Source organism: Cinclus cinclus, chromosome 18 (assembly GCF_963662255.1).
Source record: "Cinclus cinclus chromosome 18, bCinCin1.1, whole genome shotgun sequence".
Lineage (NCBI taxonomy): Eukaryota > Metazoa > Chordata > Aves > Passeriformes > Cinclidae > Cinclus > Cinclus cinclus.
The window spans coordinates 1,253,306-1,272,042 of NC_085063.1; positions in this window are offsets into that span (position 1 = coordinate 1,253,306).

The window sequence follows — 18,737 nt, forward strand, 5'->3', positions numbered from 1 at the left end:
CATACACTCAGAGTGCCCATGGAGCGAACCGTAACACAAGACCCCAACCCAAGCCAACTCCTCAGCTCAAAACAGTTCCTCTGGGATTTGCTTCCATTTCCTCCTCCCTAAAAGACCCTGTTCCTCTCAGCTGGCTGCCCTCCCACACAGCATCCTCCATGAGGGATGCAAGAGCCCCAAACCTGTCAGCCCTTGCTCTCTCCTGCTGTGCCCTGCTGCCATGTTGGGACTCCTCTGGATCCCTCTGTTTCTCCTGGCAGCACCATCAGCTCCCTGCCACAGGGACAGCCTAATCACACTCTCCCTCTGCTCTGCTCTGCTCTGCTGTCCCCATAACCAGAGCCAGGGCCCCTAATGTTTGCAGTACAAACATCTCTAAACCTGGAGAAATTCCCTTGGATTGCTGCCCCATCTCCCAGGCCTTCTCTTCTTCCACCTCCACACTCACACTGTCCCTGCCTTCTGTCCCACCTGCCAAGCAGAGTCCTGGCCCCACATTTCTCCTAAAGGTTTCAAAGCTCTCTGATTTTTCTCCTGCTCTCTACACTTTCAGCCATGGTTAGGAAGGTTTAGAAAGCCTCTCTGATGCCCTTCCCTTCTTTTCTATGTGCCTTTGTCACCTGTGCCTACCTTTGGCCTGACTCCCTGTCCTGCTGGGTGCCCAGAGCATGCTGTCCTGCAGCCCTGCCTGGTCCCCTCTCACAGCCATGGCTGGCTGATCTCCACCACCCACCCGCTCCAGCCACTATCACTATGGTGACTCTCAGATCCACCATGCTGTGCCAGACTTGTCTCTTTCTCTCAAAAACCCAGCCAGCCTGGCTGATGTTTCCCAGTGCAGGGTCAGCCCCTCAGCCCAGTTTTAGCACAGTTACTCCCCTGGTCCCAGCCTTCCCCCATCCCTGCCATGCACACACTACTGTGCTCCACCTGGAGCTTACCCTCCCCCTCCCAGCCACGCCTGAGTCCCACCTGTTGTGTCCAGCACTGTTCCAGGTGTGTCAGCTCCTCAAAGACAGCACTCCCCTGGGCTCAGGGACATTGCCCTTGGATTAGGGCTGCCCTCAGCTCTCTGGCCCTGCAGTTAACCAGTGCTCACCACACCAGCTCCTGAAGAGATCATTTCCCCTTTGCCTTGAACTGTGACACCCTTGGTTCTCCCTCCTGGATCACCAGGAATGAGAACCATTTGTCTTCACTTGGAGAAGCCTCTGTAACTGCCTGTGGCTTTCCTGCACGTGTCCAAACCTCCTCTTGACTCCGGTACAGCTGAGAAATGAGGCTTTGGGCTCTTACACAGAAAAATCTCCCCAGCTGCCCTTCATTCATAGAATCCCAGAATTCCAGAATGGTTTGGGCTTGAAGGGACCTCAAAGAACATCTTGCTACAAGATGTCCCTGTCCCACGGGCAGGGACACCTTCCCCCATCCCAGCTTGCTCCAAGCCCCATCCAACCCGGCCTTGGACACTCCAGGGATGCAGGGGCAGTCACAGCTTCTCTCGGCACCCTATGCTAGGGCCTCCCCACTTTCACAGGGAGTCATTTCTTGTTAAATATTATAAAAACATTTATTCCTAGATATCTTCCTAGATGCCAGATATCCCTTCTTATCATTTTACTGCACACGGGCTTTGCTGGGCTGCTGCCTGAAAGCTCAGCAGTGGCTCCTGCAGCCTGCCGGGGCTACTCCATCCCCCAGCACTGCACCTGGCCTGGCCTGCTCAGGACACTGAGTGCCTTTCCTGAGGAGCACCCAGACATTCATGGTGAAATCAGCAGCAAACATTATCACTTATGCCTTCATTTCACATCCTTTCAGCCACTTGGAGCTGCCATAAGGTTCAGGAATAGGCAGAACGATGGAAAAGGCATTACTCCTCACAGCCAAAAGATTCCTGGCTGCCTGGTCCTGGCGCTGGGATCCCCACCCTCCGTGCCTTCAGCAGGGCTGGAATGCCCTTTCCCCCTGGGTGCCTTTCAGCTGGCCACTCACCCAGATCCTGCTCTGCTTGTCCCAGTGCCTCTGCACCCTAGGCTCCACCATGAGCAAATAATCTGGTAAATTGCAATTTAAGGGCAAAAAAAAAAAGAATACATTTTGAAGCTGGTAGGTATTCGGGTTGGGGGAGGGGGGTGTGGAAGCATGAGGAAAACCTTCACTGCCTTGCAAAGGAGCCAGGCACTCCTGGAATTTGGGAGAGGAAAATGCCAGGGTTGAGAAAGACTTTGGAGGGTGCAGAGAGCACTGTGGGGCTCGTTGTTCCTCTCTGCTGGGCCATTTCCCCTTAGGGATGAACTGAATGGTCAATTCTGTATTCAGGACTGGGAAGGCAGCTGCACTTTTGCTGAATCTGCTACAGGAAGGAAAAAAAAAAATCTGTATATTTCCATTTCCCTTAGAGAATGAAGCCTCTTCCCCAGAAAGCCAGCTCTCCATTAGCAAAATCACCAAGGCAAAGGGATGGGAAAATCCCCGTGGTAGCTGCTCCTGCCCCTCAGGCCAGGCTCTAAGGCAGGTGCAGAGACTGCGAGGTGTTTCACAGAACTGTGCAATCCTAGCTCGGATCACCTCACTCCCATGGGGCAGCCCTGGTCAAGCATCCCAAAACAACAAAGTCCACAGTTTCATAATCACCTCTGAAACCACCAATAGCTGGATCAATACCTGGATCACCTGAGGTTAGGCTGAGAATCCCTGGCAGAGGGAAATCCAAGAGCTCTTTCTGTCCTGCCTGGACCCATGAAAGCTCCTCATCTGCCCTGCACACACCTCCAGTGGCAGCCAGAGAGAGAGCCTGTCACCCCAAACAGGCTCCTCAGCCCTCCCTAGGACAGGACTCTGTTCAGGCTGGGCATGGGAATGCTATCATCGCATGGGAACACCATTCTGTCAGGAGAAAGCACCCTGAGATCAGAGAGCATGTCAGGAGCAGGCACTGCCCTGCAGCCCAGCACTGGCAAGTACATACCAGCCCATGGCAAGGTCACCCCTGTCCATGGCCAGGACATACCAGCCCATGGCAAGAACATACCAGCTCATGACAAGGTCACCCCCATCCATGGCAAGGTCAACCCTGTCCATGGGCAGGAAGACACACGTGCACCAGAGTGAATAAACGTCCTGAGCAGAAGAGGAGCAGGAATTGAACAGTTGAGCCTAATTTGTGCGACATTGTAAATGAATTTTACTGTGGCAGATGGTCAGTGGATTATTTTCCAGAGGGTTAAGCAAGACCCAGATTAGGAAAAGCTGAGAAATTTTGATGTGGCATGCAGGACTTTATCCTGGGGCTCAGGACCCTGGTGCATTTGAGGGAGTCCTAACTGTGTGTGAAGGTGAAAGGGCACCGGGGTGTCTGAGCAGAGTTGGGCTCTGCAAAATGGGCAGATGTGGGGCCAAGCGTGCAGTCCCTGCAAACCAGGTTGGCAACACCACCCAAAGGTGCCCCCAAGCTTTCCATGCCCTTTAAAGCCAAGGTCCTGCCGGGGTGGTTGGTGCCCTCCGGCTCGGTCAGCCCTGTCTTGGGGGGGGCATCGGGGTTCTCCGGGGGGCCGTGCCCACCGCTCGCAGTGCCCAGCCTCTGGCTCGGCATCCCGGAGAGCCGGGTTGGGGATGCCGTGTCGGGCTGGGCGGCGGGTGCTGCGCCGGCCCCGCTCCACTCCCTGCCCTGATTTCCTGGTGGAAATCCCAGAGTCTTCTCCAGATCCAGCTCTGGTTTTGGGGGCAGCCATCTCCCTCTTTCCTCTTCCCTCCTTCTGTTCTCCTTCCTCCTCCTCTCCCTCCCTCCTCTCCGCACTGTGCTCTCCGGGGGCTCTGGGTACCGCTGCAGCATCGCCAGCCCCCTCCATGCAGGCGGCTGGGGCGCGGGGCGGAAGGGGAGGGCTGCGGAGGCCAAGCTGAATGAATGGGCATCGCCTCGGTGCCGCTCGAGCCTCCGCATAGGGGCGAGGCGGCCGCACCGCGCCGCGGGCAGGGGGGCAGAGGGGCCGGCCAGCGGCCGGGGCCGGGGCGGGCCGAGCCGAGCCGAGCCGAGCCGAGCCGGGCCCCCCGCCCAGCCCGCCGGGGCGCTGCGAGGAGCGGGCGCTGCCCCGCCGCGGGATCCGCACGGACGGGCCAGGTGAGGACGGGCTGCGGAGGGAACGGGAGCGGGCGGGGAGGGCTGTGCGGGGCCCAGGTACGGACGGCGCGGAGAGCGGTTTTGGACAGTGCGGGATGGAGGGATGGACGGTGCGGGGTGAAGGTCTGAGCGGTGCGGGAAGGGGCTGGATGGTGCGGGAGGGATGGACGGACGGTGCGGGGTTTGTGGCCGGACGGTGCGGGAAGGGGATGGCTGGTGCAGGGCTGGGCTGGCTGGTGCGGGAACGGGCAACAAGGAGTTAAGCGGCTGCGGAGCAACCGGGCTCGGAACGTGTGTGTGTGTGTGTGTGTGTGTGTGTGTGTGTGTGTGTGTGTGTGTGTGCGCGCGTGAGAGAGATCCCGCACCCCCGGGGGGCGTGGCCCAGCCCACCCCACGCGTGTCCGTGCGGGGCAGGGGCGGCCGGCTCCCGGTGCGGGCTGCGGCGTGGCGGGGCCGCGGCTGCGCAGGGGTGCGGGAGCCACGGCAGAGCCCGGCCCGGGCGCTGCCTCGCTGCTCCCCGCATCACAAATATGTGCGTTTGCGGGAACCTCCGGCCCGGCGTGTGCGGGGCACCCACTGCGGAGCCGAGCCGGCTGTGGGACCCACGGCGCGGGGCCGGGGTCGAGCTGAGGGGCTGAGGGTGGCCCCGTTTCCCAGTGCGTGCTCTCCGCAGAGAGCCGGGGCGGGGGAGCGGTCCCAGCCCGGGCGTGCGGGTGTGCGCGGCCCGAGCCTGCGTGTGCCCGCTCAGGGTGCGTGTGTTCCTCTTGGATATGTGTGTGCTCCGCTCGGGGTGCGTTTGCTCCACTTGGGGTGCATGAGTGCCCCTCTGGGGGTGTGTGTCACAGACACGCGTGTGCAGCTGTCAGTGATGATGTCCCTGCAGGTGTTCAGGGCATAGAGGCTGGAGGTGTGTGCCAGGGATCGCGCGGGGTGGTGGAGGAAGCAGGGACGTGTGGGGAGCTGTGTGAGCGTGTCCGTGCCCAGGCTGCCTGCTCCTGCCGGGCCCCAGCCTGGCTGCAGCTCCTGGTGGTCTCTGGACACCTGTCCCCATGCCACGAGTGGCCGCCGGCACAGAGCATAGCCTTGGCCTGTGTTTGCTGTTCCTGGGATGTGCCCTGCCCTTCCCCTCGGCCGGGATGGATTGCAATGTGCTGCCAGAGTTGCCTGACCCTCACCCCTCTGCCCAGCTCTCACCCTTCTTCCAGCGGCTTTACCGGTGTAAAGATGCTCCAGCTTGACCAGAGCCATGGGGCTGTGGGGAGTGGAGCTGGTAGGGATCTAGCTGTCAGTGCCTGGCAGGTCAGTGCCTGCTGTCCCTGTCCCTGTGTGCTAGCCCCGGTGGCCCTCCAGCTGTGCCAAGGGCCCGGATCAGTCCCAGGGTGGTGGTTGGGTCACTGAACTGTCATCAGACTTTTGTAGGGGCAGATAAATGTGCCAGTCCCCTCCATGAGAGCGGTGCCACATAACAAACTCTCCTCTGGGCCTTTGCCATGACACACTCTGGAAGCTCCAGTCCAGGATGAGGCCTGGGCAGGAATGGGATTTAGAGCCTTGTTGCCATCATTTCCATTTTGGCACCAACGTGCCTTTGAAGAGCAGAGCCTTGGTGACCTTCCTGGACTGGTGTGGGGCCAGGAGCAACTGTGTCCATGCAGAGGCATGGGGCTGGCGTTCCACAGGACCTGGGCATCTTGAATAATTTCCTACAAAATGGAATCTTGGAGCCTTGCGAATCCACCTCCCACTGCTTCTCCAAGGCAGCAGAGCACAGAGCCAGCCCAGGGGCTTCTCGCAGGAAGCTGTCACCTGGCAGGAGCTGCCACTCCTGCTCTGGCACACGGGGCTGCCGCTTGTGCCGGCAGGAAAATGGGGCTTTTCCAGCTGTGGGCTTGACAGATGTGGCTCCGGTGTCTGCAGCAGCCCGGCTCCCTCGCTCCTCTCCACATCCATGACGCGCGGTATGGTTGGAAGCATGGCTGTGAGTGGCAAGGAACAGAGCAGCTCCAGGGAAACATGCCACTCTGCAGCAGGAGACTTCTGCACCTTCCCGAACCCTCGTGCTGGGCCCAATTTCACCCTCGGGGCATCAACATCTGGTGAGCCAGAAAAGAAATGTAAATCGAATAACTAGCAGGAGTAATTGGAGACCCGTTTGGAAATTGGTTTGCTACCTGCATGCCTCCCAGGCAAGCTTTTCCCTGTTAACCATTGTGCATCTTTGCATGAAAAACGAGGCTTTATTTCCAGCCTGGGTAGTGGCAGCAGCAGCCAGCGCAGCAGGATGGGGATGAACACGCTGTGTCCCCTGTAATCAGCCCACAATCAGCACCGAGCCGCTGCTGCCACCACTGCAGAGATGGAGAGCCCTGGATCCAGATGGCAGCTGCCTTCCTTGCTGCCCGCATCCTCCCCTCGCCATCCACAGCACAGGGCAGCAGAGCAGAGCAGGGAACAGAATGGGGAGCAGAGCAGGGGAGCAGAGTGGGGAACAGAAAGGGGAACAGAACAGGGCAGCAGAGCAGGAGAGCAGAATGGAGAACAGAGCAGAGAACAGAATGGGGAACAGAACAGGGAGCAGTGCAGGGAACAGGACGGGGAACAGAACAGGGAGCAGCCCACCAGGACTGGCCCTGGGAGGGCCCTGTCCCCACAGCCACCTGTGTCCCCCATTTCACTGCTCAGCTCCAGCCAGGGCTGTCAGCTTGTGCCGAGCTCTGGGCCAGGCAGCACTGAGCTGCCAGGAGCTGGGCTGGCTCCCATTTGCTCTTGGATGGAGTTCAAGGAGCTGATTTGGACCTCGGTGGGCTTTTTCTCACCCTGTTTCCCAGGGGAGAACCTGCCCAGGATCCACAGCTGGCTGTTCTTGGACCAGCCCCACTGGGGTGGGCGGCTCCTCACTGCAGCACCGCAGCTCCTGAGGGAGCGGGGTGGGCTGTGCTGGGCACCCCGGGTAGGATGGGCATCACCCACCTCCCACCAGGAGCCTGTTGGAGGGGGACTCTGGTCGCACTCACAGAGACAAAGGGGCTGCAGGAGATCTCGGGTTGTTTCTGGGGTCGTCAGGGGCAGTCCTTTTGGGCAGTGAGGCTGCTTTTTTATTCTCATTTTGGGGGTGTGTTTAGCTCTGTGCAGAATAAACAGAGGTGAAGGTTCTGCTCAGGTCTGTGAGGAAAGCCCTTGGCTCAAGGTTTGAGAAACTGAAAGCTGGGTCCCTACAGCAGAGTTTACTGAAACCACACTCCAGGGCTTGGCACCAAGCTCCTGGAACCTGGGCTGGGCATGTGCTGCTCTCCATGGCAGGGTTTGCAGGCATCTGTGTTCCTCACCTTGGCAGGGTTTGCAGGCATCTGTGTTCCTCACCTCATACCTGCTTATAGCTCTGCTCTGGGAGGTCCCTTGGGTCCCTCCATGGGCAGAGATTGTGGCTACACCAACCATGCAGCTCCCAGTGGACACTGCTGTGGGGTCTGTGTGTGACCCCGTGGTTGGGTGTACAGGAGAAGGTCATGAGCCTCTCTTCTTGCTGCAGAGATGTTGTAGAGGGAAGGTTCTTACCATGCCGAGCCCTCCCGTGCCATCTCTGGCTCTGCTTAGGAAGATTCCCATGGATGTCAGCCTTTCCTGTGGTTGTCTGGTGGCTCTAGACTATGGGCTGTCAGGAAATTTGTCTTTCTTGAGGGCTTTGCCCAAATGAGGCCTGGCTGCAGCTCTTGGCCAAGAAAGCAGAGCTGCTGCAAGGAGGCACAGCACAACTTCCAGATCTGTTATGGAGTTCTTGTGGCAGAGGGTTGGAAGTAGATAATAGTTAAGATCCCTTCCAACCCAAACCAGTCTCTGATCCCATGATTCTATGGTCTTGGTGGTTTTTATGCCCTCTGGGGGAGAATGGGATGGGGGCAAAGAGACAGGCAGCCCCAAACCTACTCTGCTGGCTGTGGGATGCTTTAGACATTCCTGGGCCTGGCTTCTGCAGTCTCTGGGATGTGTGGACCCTTCTACACATCTCTTGATTGACTCCAGCAGGGAAGGGCCCCATTTCCTCAGGCCTCCAACAGCTGCCTTGGAGTTTGGTGTCCCTTGTATTTCCTGTGCTGTCCACAGGGCTGTTGCCGAGGACTCGCAGGAGCTAAGGTCTCTGCAGGAGCTTTGAAGTGACACTTGTGCCCAGAAGGGGTGGTAAGGTCTGTGATGAGCATCATGAGAGTCCCCTTACGTCAAGTATTTATTATCCAAATCTCTGAGCTGTTTGTCTCCGTGCATCTCTATAGGACAGGGACCACCCACACCATTTTCCCTGGCAGGTGACAGACTGTGACAGCACCAGGCTCCAGCCATTTCAGGAGGGGGCTGGACAGCCTGGCTGGGAGGATTGGATCACCTCCCTACTGCTTCCCTCTCAGCTGAGCTCAAGTGTTTTCTTCATCCACAGTGTCTCAGGGTCTCAGTAGAGGAGCAGGTGCTGGAGATGTCACTGATTCCTCACACTGGGTCCTGGGGTGGTCCAGCTGATGGCCAGGAGTCCGCAGGGAGCAGCTTCCCTCCACTGGGTGAGCCAGGAAGTACCTGCAGCGAGTGTCCCTGGGGTGTTCCAGGGCATCCCCTAGTGCCCTGAGGAGCCTCTTTTGGTGCCTGGGGTCCCCATGGGGAGGGCAGAGATGAGCTGGTTGTGTGCCAGCCTGCTTTGAGTCAGACCGGAGTCCTCAGCTGCAGCCGCAGGGAGCCTCACAGTTTGCTTTGGGAGCATCCTTAGAGTGCCAGTGCTTTCCATCATTTCCTTACCTTCGTACTCCCATGGCTCAGCTCCCTGCCCACCGGAGTCCTGCCCAGCTCCTGCTCTGTGCCCATTCTGACCACAGTGCTCTCCAGGCATCCGCTGTCCCGGGATTGGCACAGCCCTGCAACGTTCTCCTGTCCTTCACCCTCAGAGTGGTGGTGGCTGAGCGGGGTGGGCAGGGCATGTCCTGCTGCTCCGGCAGCACACAGCACCCCTGTGGTATTTATAGGCACTCAATTGTTATTCCCCTGCCAAAGTATTACGGAAATAGGCTCAGTGTCTGTCATAGGAGAGAGGATTTTAATGGCACAGTTTTCACTGCGGGAGTGAAGGTGACGCTCCCGTGCTGTTTTCCTTGACCGATCAATCCTTCCCATGGTGGAGATGGGATGGCTACTCTGGGGCTTCAGCTGGGGCGCCGTGGGCTTGGCCAAGTCCTGAATGTAGTCACCACAGCAAGCTGGGACAGAGACCTGCTGCCTTGCCCTGGGGACCACCTCCCTGCTAGAGCAGCCGGAGATCAGGGCTGGGGTTAGGACTGAGCAGACCCAGTTGATGGACAAGGTCCTTTGTCCAGTGATTTTCTTGTTCTGAACAAGAACAAGAAGTTTGAGGTGATTTTCTGAACAATCAGAAAGGGCTGATTTGGCATTTTCTAAATAGCCCACCCTCCTGTCTCAGCTGGGCACTGCTACTAGTTTGGGAAGAGCCCAAAGTCCAGTGACAGTGATGTTAGGAGGTGTTTCAGCCGGCTGGAGAACGGAGCATTTCTCACCTGTCAGCTCACAGCCACTGGTACCATTCCCTGCCTGTCCTGCCTGCTGTGGGAAAAGCCTCTGGGATGGGAAAACCAATTTCATGGCAGGCCGAGGTTTGGATTGTGCTTTCCAGGCAGGATACTGGATATGTGGAGGGACATGGACAGACAGAACTTCCCAGCCCAGAGGTGTGTCCTGCCCGTGCTTGGCATGGAAGGTGACACTCCCTGAGGGGGTGATGCTCATGGAAGGGATGATGCTCCCAGAACTTGAGTGCCCACATTATGAGGCAGAAGGGATGGGAAGGAATGGGGCACCCAAGCTCCTCATGAGCTCCTCAGTCCTCTCCTGGGACTCACCAGGAAACTGGACTCCTGGCTCAGGAGTCCTGTCCCCAGCCCTGATCTGGGGCTGTGAGCAGGGGACAGCCACCCTCCCACTGCCCACTCAGCAATGGGGGCCTAGGTGGGCTCAGAGCCCCCTGTGTGACCTGGGGACAGGAGGCTGCTGGGGCTCCCTAGGTTTGGGAACCCAAGGAATAGAGTGAGGCCACAGAGCTGCAGGAGTTTCTGCCCATGTGCCACTGTTACTGTGTCCTGTCCTCTGCTTGGAGCTGTGAGCTGGGCATGGAAATCTTCCCCTCTTGTGGCTCCTCAGCAGCCTCTGGCACTGCCCACCTGAGGCGTGGGTAGCCCTGCTCCTGGGGCTGTGCCCAGCCAGGGCTGCTGGCCCGGGGTCAGTGCCTCCCTCCAGCCCCCTGGCAGTGCTTCCTTGCTTCCCACAGGCACAACAGTCAGGCCTTGCACAGACAGCTTGGGAACTGGGAAACGCGAGCTGGAGAAAAACACCCTTCCCGCATAGCCCAGCCTGTCCTCCCTCCCTGCCTCCCTCCTGCCCTGGCTACTGCTGCCTTGGGGAGTTGCAGCTCACAGCCTGGTGCTGGTGCTCCTCGGGATAGACACACCTGAGCTCCAGGGCAGGCAGTGGGATGCCATGGGCACCCCGTGGCCCGGCCCTCCTGACCACAGGTACCCTTTACCTCCTGCCTTTGGGGAGAGGGTGCTGCAGGAGGGACTGTGACTGTGCTGGGGGCTGAATTCCTGCCCACACCTGCATGGCTCCCACCCCCCATGCCTGCCCTCCACCTTTCCAGCCCGGGATTTTCCAAGCAGTCTTTCCCCTCTTGTGTGGCTGCTTATCCCGAGATAAGTGCTGAGCGCTCTTCTCCTCCTCCTTGCTGCACTGTCCCTTAGGAGGGACCATTCAGCCTGCTCCTCCTCCTTCTTTTTCACTTCATTAATCTCTTTGCACTAAGAAGTCGTGATAGCTGCTGGGGGACCTGGGAGGGCTGTGCAGAGCAGTGGGGAGGCTCCCGGGATTTTGGATGCTGGGCACTGGGGCTGGGATGCTGCAGGGCTGACTTGGTGCTGGCTGAGCCCCTGGCACAGCACGAGGGGGATGGGGAAAGAGGGAGGGGACAGTCAGGGGGTCTTTTGCCCACATGCAGTGACAGGAGGCAGAGAAAGAAGCTTGGGGCAGCTCCAGCTGTCCTGCCATGGTTTTTTCCCTCTTTCTGCCATCCAGGGTTTTCCCCACCCTGCTGCAGGGCTCCTCCTTTGGGTGTGCCATGGGCAGGGGGTAGCCACTGATGCTCCCACAGAGGCCTGTGGATCTCACAGGAGATTTCCACTGGCTCTGGTGGCCTTCAGATCCCAAGGGCTGCACGTGGCAGAGGGTGGGGGTCCTGGGCAGCCCCCAGCCCCGCACCCAGCACCCATCCCCAGCACGTGCCCACTGGCAGCACAAGTGTGACACCTACGCGTGGTGCCTCACTAAAGAAGCTGGACTTTGCAAACACATTCTGTGGGCATTGCTTTAATTTCCCAGTGTCTCAACACTCTCCCAAACCTGAGAAACTGAGATGGTTTCTCCTCTGTGGAGAGGGAGGCTCCTGTTGTCGCACTCTCACATACGCACGCATCACACACACACACACACAGAGTCTGATTCCTCTCCCTTCCCACTTTCCTCCTCCAAATGACTTCAAACACTTTATGAAAATGTTATTTTCTACCAAACTGTTGCCTTTCTGCCTTGCTCTCCTGAGCAGCCTGTTGGCTTTCCCTGGGCTCCCAGTGTGCAGGGGTAGGGATGACCCTTCAGAAGGGAAAAGGTGCTGGGGTGGATGAGCTGTGCTGGGGGGAACTCCAAGCCTGCCTGTACTTCTAGTGGGACTCATCTGATCCTTCAGAGTTGCTCTGGATTGAATCACTGAATCCCAGTGTGGGGTTGAAAGGACATCACAGATCATCCAGCCCCATTTGTGTGCCATGGGCAGGGACACATTGCAATATATCAGGTTCCTCCAAGCCCCATCCATCCTGGCCTTGGACACTTCCAGGAATGGGGCAGCCACAGCTTCTCTGGGCACCCTGTGCCAGGGCCTCAGCATCCTCAAAGAGAAGAAATTTTCCCAAAAATCCAGTGCAATAGAGCAATCCACTCCTGAAAGGTAGTGCAGTGAGGATACAGCTCAGATGTGCTCTGCATGATGCCGTGGGGGTCCTGTTCTCCAGGAGCATGTGGGAAGATGCCCCCAGCCCCGTGGCAGCCTGACTTCCTCAGGCAGGACCTGTTTCCCCTGTCCATGGCAGGCTCTGCTGTCAGAGCATCCTCTGGGCATGCAGGGCCCCGGGCCAGGCTGGAGGAGGGCTGGAGTGAGCCCCTCTGCTGCCTGTGGCAGGGGCTGACTCACAGCGCTCTCCAGTCACAAGCAGATGGATGATTTGATCACCTAGCAACCAAAATAAGTCACGGATTAAACCATCATCCCCCTGGGTGGCAGGGGCCAGGCAGCCCCCAGCCACTCCCCAGCCCCTGGGCTTCCCTGGGATGGGGCTGGGGCAGCAGGACTGTGCCACCCTCACCACAGCAGCAGGAGCTCCAGGGCTGAGCTGGATGCAAGGAGGGAGGGGTCCTGCAGGACCAGCTCCCAGGGATGTCCAAGGGGCATCTCCAGGCACGCACAGAGGGATCAGATCTCTCGCACCCTTTGGACAGGCTGCTGACAGTCTGGAGCATCCAGAGATCCTCTGTCAGGAGAGAGAGGCTTGTGCCAGGACCTCCAGAGTGAAGTTTCTGGGAGACTGAACACAGAGAATTCTGGATGGGATCCACTGACCCCTTGTCACACCCTCCACCACCAGCTCTGAGCATCCTTGGCTCCAGCCCAGTCCCTTGCCTGGTACTGTCCAAGCCAGAGAATAATCCCAGCATAGTGTGTTCATTGCAGTTGTTCCATCATGAGCAGGAGGATTTTGCTCCTGGCAGAGCCCTGGTGCTGCCTGAGGTGGCATTTACCTCCTGATGGCTCCAGCCACCCCCAGAGGATCTTGGCACAGGGCTGCTTTCCATGCTCCATCTCTGGAAGTGCCCAAGGCCAGGTTGGATGGGGCTTGGAGCAGCCTGGGACAGTGGGAGGTGTCCCTGCTATGGTAGGGGGTGGCACTGGATGGGCTTTAAGATCCTTTCCAACCCAAACCAGTCTGGGATTCTGTGATCTTACCACAGCCCTGAGGGGGATGGGCCCTCCTGGCGTAGGGGCTGAGCTGAACTGGAAAGCAAGTGCTGGGCAGGGAGAGGGGCAGGAGGAGGTGTGAGGACGCTGTCAGGTTTCGGGTGCCTATGGCACCCATTTGGAACTAGGGGAGTCCCCGTGCCGCAGAGCCATTCACATGGCTCCAGCACCGGTACCTATGGGAGGTGAGGCAGTGGGGACATGCTTGCCCTGGCCACAGACTCCAGTTCAAGGACCCCACTGGGCTGGCTCCTGTCCCCATGGCACTGCTCTGGTATCTGGACCTTGTGGCAGTGTGGGATCACTCACTGCCTGTGGGGAACCCAGTATGAGCCAGGCTGGGGTCTGGAGGGTGGGATGGAGACACCAATCCATCACAAGTGCCCAGAACCACGCAGCCATCTCCTGCCCAGAAGAAAGGTCCCATCCAGGCTGTACCAGGCCATGCTGGGTGCGGAGCTATGCCACTCCCTCCTGCGGCTGGAGGCAGCAGCACCGTCCCAGTGCCAGCCTGGGGCCATCCCACTGCCAGGCTGGGGCCATCCCAGTACACCAGCCTGGAGCCATCCCAGTACCAGGCTGGAGCCATCCCAGTGCCAGGCTGGGGCCATCCCAGTGCCAGCCTGGTGCCAGCGCGGCGCTGCTGGGCCCAAAGCAGGGCTCAGGAAATAGGGCAGCCCAGCTGGCAGCTGCTCTTTGTGGGACACAGCTGATATAATTAGATGAGACGTCCTGTTCCATGCCACGGGATCCACTGTGCCCTGTGGCCCCGGGAGCCCCACAGCCCTACTTTGGTGGCACTGTTTGTCCCAGCGAAGGTGAGCCACTTCCAGCAGGGAGCCCTGCCTGCTGGGCTCCTCCCTCACTGCCTCCTGCCTGGGTGACCATGTGTCCTCTCCTCTGCTGGGGGTTTGGTGGGTTTGGGAGACCCTGCTGACCTGCAGGAGAGGGTCAGGGAGGTGATGGTGGCAGGAGCTGGGTCAGCCCCTCATTCCACTTGGGACCATCCCATTTCCCTGCCTGTGTGATAGAGTGACCAAATCCAGTGCAGGCCACAGCTGCAGGACATGGGACTGGCCTTGGAGCCAAAGCCTCACAGGCAAACTAGGGATCAGAGGGGTCACTCTGAGTCAGGCATTAACCTCATTACAGAAAATCTCAAACTGCATCTGCTCTGCCTCTGGAGAGCCATGTCCCCCTGAACACCCATCCTGGTGCTCAGAAATGCCCATGCCTGAGCACCCAGCGTGGCTCTCTGCCTCAGAGCATTCCACACATCCCAGGCTGATCTGCTGCACCCTCCAGGACTGCTCATTCCCATGAAGATGAGTTATAGCTATTTGGGAATTACAGCAGCTGTGTCAGGGGGGTTTAGGCTGGAGATCAGGGAAAGGTTCTTCCCTCACCCAGAGGGTGCTGGGCACTGCCCAGGCTCCCCAGGGAACGGGCATGGCCCCGAGGCTGCCAGAGTCCCAGGAGTTTGGACAGCACTGCTGGGGATGCTCAGGGTGGGACTCTTGGGGTGTCTGTGCAGGGCCAGGTGCTCAGTGATCCTTGTGGGTCCCTTCCAAATCAGGATATTCTGTGGTTCTGTAGGAACTCCTGCTTTGTGAGTCTCAAAACCATCAAATCCAGCCATTTTTGCCCCTGCCAAGAAGCCAGGAATGTGTTTGGCATCCCCATTCCTCCAGACTCTTGAACAGGGATGGGCTCAGATCAAGCCAGGTCCATCAGAATCTCTCTGTCAGGTTCCCATCTTGGTCCAGGGTGGATGTGTGGGTGCTGCAGGAGCATCCCATAGCCTGTGGCAGGAGCAGCCAAGGCTCTGTGGACAGAGGCAAATTTCAGAGAAAGCTTTTTATTTTTATTTTTATGGAATTTATTTCCACTAACATCTGTTTACACTGAGCTACTGGTTTCCACTGGACCTGGGAAGCTGCTGTAATCTTCTTGTCTCAAAGGGTGTGAAGGGATATTCCCTGTGCCTTGGGCTCAGGGCTGGGCTCCTGGAGCTGTTCTCCTAGAAGTGAGAAAGGCAGGAAGGAGAAGAGCATCTCTCAGTGTAGACAGAGAGTCACCCCCTGAGGGGTGCCTGGGGCTGGGGGCCACATGGGGACATGTTACATGAGAAGTCACAGTACATTGTGGCCTTTGGCAAATTTGGCGGGAGGAGGAGCCCTGGCTCACCCTGGGTGCTGGCCCTGGGCAGTGCCCTGAGCTGTGGGGTGCAGGGGGGCACAGGTGGGGCTGTCCTGCCTCACTGCTGGCACAGGAGGGTCCCTGTAGCAGGCTGTGGTGAGGGCCCAGTGTTGGAGGGGTGTTGGGAATCTCCCAAGTTTTCCTGAGACCCACTGGGCTGTGACAGAGCTGTGGGAACAGTGCTGGGGTGGCAGCAGGACTGAATGCTGCTGAGGGCTCCCATGGCACAGAGTATCACCTGCCCTTGGCAGTGCTGTCAGATGCTGGGGCAGGCTGGAGGGAGAGGCATTTTTGGTTGGAAAGACAGAATAGTGGAGAGCAAACCACCAATACAGCTGAGAGAACTCAGCTCTGCCCTGGACCCAGCTCAGACACCCCTCAGAGGGGGTCTCAGTGGGGGCTTTGTGGCCAGGGAGGGCCCCGGGCCATCCCTCCTCCAGGCCATCCCTCCTGTGCCTCTCCCCGAGGACCAGAGCAGCTGCAGCCCAGCACGGAGCTCAAAGTCTCTTCCTGCCCCTCTTGGGGGAAAGCCCTCCTGTCCCCTGACATGCTTTAACCAGCTGTGCCATTCCTACTCCTCTCTCGCTCTGCAGGTGGGATGGGAAGGTTTCACAGAATTCACAAGGAAGAGGGAGGACCAAATCCAGACCTGTGGGTTTGGGGAGGTCATGCCAGATTTAAATCAAGCTCCAGCTCTCCAGTTTTCCCCAGTGATGGGAAAGGTGAAACTGGAAAGAAGCCAGGGAATCAAACTCAGGGCACCTGCACCCTGTTCCAGGAGTAACAGGAGGTGTAGGAAAAATGATACTCAGCTGGCAAAGCAGACAGGGACCTGCTGGCGGCTGAAGACAGCCCCAGCACAGCTCCTGTTGTGAGAACCTGGCTGGTGTATGGGGGGTACAGGGAGGGCCCAGGGGCCTGGGGGCTGTGCTGGGCAGGGGTTCTCATCACCTCCCTGAGCACCTCATTCTGCCAGCACTATCTTCTCCCCAGCCAAGAAAAGACAGTATTTTTTCACTGAAATTCACTGAAATTTCACTGAAAGTTTTCCTAACTTTTATCATCATGGGAACATAGGATCTTGCTTTTCCTGGAAGGCCATGGATCTCCGCGTGCAACTGGCACAGTGGACGGGCTGCGGTTTGGTCAGGGGATCTTCTTCCCCCAGCTGCTCTGCTGGGAAATACGTGGCTGCAAAACCCTTGCTCAAATGCTGTAAAAATGTAGCTGCAGGTCCTGTTCTCTCTCAGCTCATATGTTTGTGGGCATAAAGAGCTTTTAGAGGTAGATTAACTTCATTAAAATTGAAAGCCCTCATTAATGGCTCTGTAGCTCCTCTGGTAATGGCTGGGCCAGGCTCTGTGGTGAAGCTGCTCCTCTGTGGGTGCCTGAGGCTTCCCACCCCTCCCTCTGCCTTCCCAGTGGCTTTGCAATCCTGTGTTGGGTGATGCTGTGCCAGGGCTAGCTCAGTGCCCAGGGACAGCAAGTGGGGAGACCCCAAGGGGTGTCCTACAGGGCTGGAAGGCAGGGGGATCCCTGCTCTGGTGCCCTGGGAATGTGGCTTATGCTTCTGGCTCTCTGCTCTCGTCCGTGAAAAGTCTTGGAACACATCGGGAGGGAGATGAGCCTCCTGGCTTTGTCCCCATCCCTGGGGTGAGGTTTGGAAGGGCTATGATGCTGGGGAATGGACATGCACTAGGATGAGTTTTGGGAAGGCCAAGGCTGTAGAGCTGTTTCTGGGCCCACCTGGCCTCCTGCCTGACCTGGAGCAGGTTTCTCACCCAGGAGAGAGGAGCTGGTCCTGTTAGGAGCTACAGGGGACACAGGGGCCCTGCCAGGGACAGCGAGGGCTTGAAGGGGGCCGAGGGCCCTCCTGGGCTGGGGCAGTGTCCTGAGCCTGGACACTGCCTGAAGGAAGGGTCCAGAGCAGCCTCTGTGCACTTGGCATCACCCAAACCCTACAGGCTTCTGCCCCCATGCCCAGCAGGTAGGCACAAGGCTGGGGACTCCCGTTGGAGATGTGGCCATGCCTGGCTGCACCCCCACAAGCCACAGCTCTCAGGGAGCCCCAGACCAGCATGGAGCTTAGCTCTTGGAGTCCTGACCCAGCCAGACCCAGCCCCTGTCACACAGGAGGACAGGGTGCAGGGAGCTGGGGTGCTTGTGCTGCTGCCCAGCCTCTGGTGGCACTTTCCATCACAGGAAGAAGGGTCTGCGTCCCCCCAGTCTGGCACCAGGCTGCCCTTCCCGGCAGCAGCAGCAGCAGCAGCAGATCGGATTTGTCTGGCCTGCCTTCCCTGGCCCCGCTAAGCAGGTTTTAATTTTGTTAAATAAATACAAAGTAATGGCAGCAGGGCTGGGAGCCAAATGGCCTGGGGACATCTTTGGGATCCGGGTGTGCTTTGCAGTGGAGCAGGGCCAGCTCTGGGAGCAGGAATAGGGTCGGGAAGTGCTGCTGGCAGCAGGGCTGGAGGGATGGTCCTGGGGGTTGTCTCGGGCTCGCTGCTGGAGCAGATGTGGCCCCTCACCATGAAGGCAGAGCTGCCTTCAGAGCAATATCTAAATGGCTGCTAAACAGCACTGAGAGAAGCACACTCATCTTCCCATTCTAATTAGTGGATCAGACAGTGATTTGTAATCTGTTTGAATAGGAAGATCTGAGTGTCTCACCCTGAGCTGGGGCAGGACATAGAGATGGCAGCGTGGAGCAGAGCTCTCGGAGCAGGGATGAGGGCTGTGTGGTGCAGGGTCCTCTTGGTGCCTGTAGGAATTGCTCTGCCCTCTCAGGTTCCATGAGCCTTCTGCTTTCTTCAGAGTTTTGGCATTTTAATTTCTCATTGTAGTACCCAGCATCCCCAGCAGCAGGGTCACAGGTCACCTTCTGTTGTCCCCACAATGGTGGCAGTGGCAGGGCACTGTCCCTGGTCACCGGGGCCCTTTGCAGCATTGGCAAACCAGCTGGGCATGGCCACACTGGAGCTGGGTTGGGCTGGGGCCAGGGTAACCCCCCAGGGCAAACCCATCCCAGCAGGGCTCTGGTCTTGGGTGTGCTGGTGTGTTTGTGTTTTCAGCGCTGGGGATGAGACCTGGAGCAGAAGGATGGAAAAGAACCTCTAAAAGTTGAAAAACAAGAAGTGAAAGAAGAGGAGGTGAGGGTGTGAGGTGAGGCAGCAGACAGCTGGAGCAGCCCCGGGTTGGATGGGCAGGGACAGAGGCTGAGCTGGGGGCATCCAGGAGCAGCAATTTGGTGTGACAGCCACAGCTTAACCCAAGTGCCAGCGCCTCTGTGTGACCCTCGGCCAGAGCACA